A 3,631-nucleotide genomic window follows, 5' to 3' on the forward strand; every position below is an offset into this window, starting at 1 on the left:
CGCCTTCCTTCAACCAACGTCTGAGTAGTCAAAGTGTAAATATAATTTTATTATTACATATTGTTTGATTTTATTCATACATTCGATGGTGGAGTGTTATCCATACACGCTATTCACTATGAATTTGCATTAATAAGATACCTAAACATTATTTGGAAAATGTCATTTCCTAGATTATAATTTTATTTGTACCAACAGGAGGCACTCTTTCACGTGTCAAAATCATCTATGTTGAATCATGTCAGAGTGCAAAATGTCTTGGTGCAGCATCAGTTGTAACAACTGTCGTTGTTCTTTGACAAATCTTTAGCGGTCAAGTCTTGCTCGACTGGGGGTGCTGTCCTGGGGGTGTCCTGGCCAGAGCCCTTTTGCCAGCCCTGTTCCTTATTAGGCTATAACACAACCATGTTTTTCCACATCTCTAAGGTCCCATAAATGAAATGGATGGTTATGTAAAAATGTTTTACTGCAAAAGTGGTTAAATTGATACGTATTGTGACACACTCCCTAAAATCAAACAGTGCACAATAATGCCTGGCTGTAGGTGGGGGTGGGCCAATCTCATGTAACCCAATATTGCAAGATATTGCTAAAATTTGGAATACAAGTAGACAATTGTCTGCCTACATACAAATCACATTTTATTGGTCACATGCGCCGGATACAACAGGTGTAGACTTTACAGTGAAATGCTTACTTACGAGTCCATTTCGAACAATCTAGAGTTAAAAAGTAAGACAAATATTTGCTAAATATAAAAGGAAAAAGTAACACAATAAAAACAATAACGATGCCAGTGGTGGAAAAGGTACCCAATTGTCATACTTGAGTAAAAGTAAAGATACCTTCATAGAAAATAACTCAAGTAAAAGTGAAAGTCACCCATTTCTTTTTTTAAACTAGGCAAGTCAGTTAAGAACAAATTCTTATTTACAATGACGGCCTGCCCCAGCCAAACCCTCCCCTAACCTGGACGGCGCTGGGCCAATTGTGCCGCGCTAAAATACTACTGGAGTAAAAGTCTATAAGTATTTGGTTTTAAATATACATAAGTATCAAAAATAAATGTAATTTCTAAAATATACTTAACTATCAAAAGTAAAAGTAGAACTAATTTCAAATTCCTTATATAAATCTTTTTAGGGATAGGGGGCAGCATTTTCACTTTTGGATGAATAGCGTGCCCAAACTGAACTGCCTCCTACTCTGTCCCAGATGCTAATATATGCATATTATTATTAGTATTGGATAGAAAACACTCTGAAGTTTCTAAAACTGTTTGAATGATGTCTGTGAGTATAACAGAACTCATATGGCAGACAAAAACCTGAGAAGAAATCCAAACAGGAAGTGAGAAATCGATTTTCAAAACGGTGCCTATTGAAATCCCTGTTAGTTATGGATGTGCATGCACTTCCTAGGGCTTCCACTAGATGTCACCGTCTTTAGATACTGGTTTTAGGATTCTACTATAAAGGAGGGGCTCATAGGAGATATTTTAGTGAGTGGTCTGGCACGCATCATGAGACCGAGAGAGCCTCGGTCTCATGATGCGTGGTCACGAGAGAGTATGCTCTCGTTCCAATGCTTTTCTTCAGACAATGAAATTCTCCGGTTGGAACCTTATTGATGATTAATGTTAAAAACATCCTAAATATGAATTGCATACATCATTTGACTTGTTTCTACGACCTGTAACGGAACTTTTTTAGTTTTTGTCTGGAGGAAGTGCTCGTGCCTCATGAAGATGGATTACTGGGCTGAACATGCTAACAACAAGTGGCTAAATGATGGGCTTTATGGAACTTTATGGAACAAATCAGTCATTTATTGTCGAACTGGGATTCCTGGGAGTGCCTTCTGATGAAGATCATCAAAGGTAAGTTAATATTTATAGTGTTTTTTGTAGCTTCTGTTGACGCCAAAATGGCGGCTATTTCTTTGGCTGTTTTGGGTTCTGAGCGCCGTTCTCAGATTATTATTTTTCCGTAAAGTCTTTTTGAAATCTGACACAGCGGTTGCATAGAGGATAAGTCTATCTTTAATTCTGTGAATAACACTTGCATCTTTATAAATGTTTATTATGAGTATTTCTGCAAAATCACCGGATGTTTTGGAATCAAAACATTACTGCACGTAACGTGCCAATGTAAACTGAGATTTTTGGATATAAATATGCACATTATCGAACAAAACATACATGTCTTGTGTAACATGATGTCCTATGAGTGTCATCTGATGAAGATCATCAAAGGTTAGTGATTCATTTTATCTATATTTCTGTTTTTTGTGACTCCTATCTTTGGCTGAAAAAATGGCTGTGTTTTTGTGACTTGGCTCTGACCTAACATAATCATATGTTGTGCTTTCGTGGTAAATCATTTTTGAAATCGGACACCATGGGTAGATTAACAAGATGTTTAACTTTCGTTTGCTGTATTGGACTTGTTAATGTGTTTAAGTTACATATTTCAAAAAAATATTTTTGAATTTGGCGCGCTGCCTTTTCAGCGGAATGTTGTCGGTGTTCCGCTAACCCCTGCCCCAGAAAGGATAAAGCAAATCAGACAGCATTTTTTTAGATAGCCAGGGTTATGCTCCAACACTCAGACATAATTTACAAACGACTCATGTGTTTGCCACACCAGAGGCAGTAAGGATGACCAGGGATGTGCTCTTGATAAGTGTGTGAATTAGGCCATTTTCCTGTCCTGTAAGCATTCAAAATGTAACGAGTACTTTTGGGGGTCAGGCAAAATGTTTTACCGTAAAAAGTACCAATTTATTTTAGGAATGTAGTCAAATCAAAATAAAATCAAACTTTATTTGTCACATGCGCGGAATACAACAAGTGTAGACTTTACCGTGAAATGCTTACTTACAAGCCCTTAACCAACAGTGCAGTTCAAGAAGAGTTAAGAAAACATTTACCAAGTAGACTAAAATAAAAAGTAAGAATAAAAAGAAACACAATAAGAATAACAGTAACGAGGCTATATACAAGGGTCACCAGTACCGAGTTAGTGTGCGGGGGTACAGGTTAGTCGAGTTAATTTGTACATGTAGGTGGGGTTGAAGTTCAACACCATAGTGCCCACGAATCTCATCACTAAGCTAAGAACTCTGGGACTAAACACCTCCCTCTGCAACTGGATCGTGGAATTCCTGACGGGCCGCCCCCCAGGTGGCAAGAGTAGGCAACAACACGTCTGCCCCGCTGATCCTTAACACTGGGGCCCCCTTGGATATCCCAAGAGACATGCTATTCAGCTGCCCATGATTGTTTGATCTTACACTCTTAGAAAAAAAGGTGGCATCTAGAACCTAAAAGGGTTCATCGGCTGTCCCCATAGGATAACCCTTTGAAGAACCCTTTTGGGTTCCATGTAGAACCTTTTCCACAGATGGTTCTACCTGGAATCAAAAAGGGTTCTCTGGGGACAGCCGAATAACTATTTTTTTTCTTTTCTAAGAGTAGTATAAGTACACTCATTAAAAAAAGAAACGTCCCTTTTTCAGGACCCTGTCTTTAAACTTCACAGATCTTTATTGTTAAGGGTTTAACACTGTTTCCCATGCTTGTTCAATGAACCATAAACAATTAATGAACATGCACCTGTGGAACGGTCGT

This window comes from Salvelinus alpinus, chromosome 30 (genome assembly GCF_045679555.1).
Source record: "Salvelinus alpinus chromosome 30, SLU_Salpinus.1, whole genome shotgun sequence".
NCBI classification, from domain to species: Eukaryota; Metazoa; Chordata; class Actinopteri; order Salmoniformes; family Salmonidae; genus Salvelinus; species Salvelinus alpinus.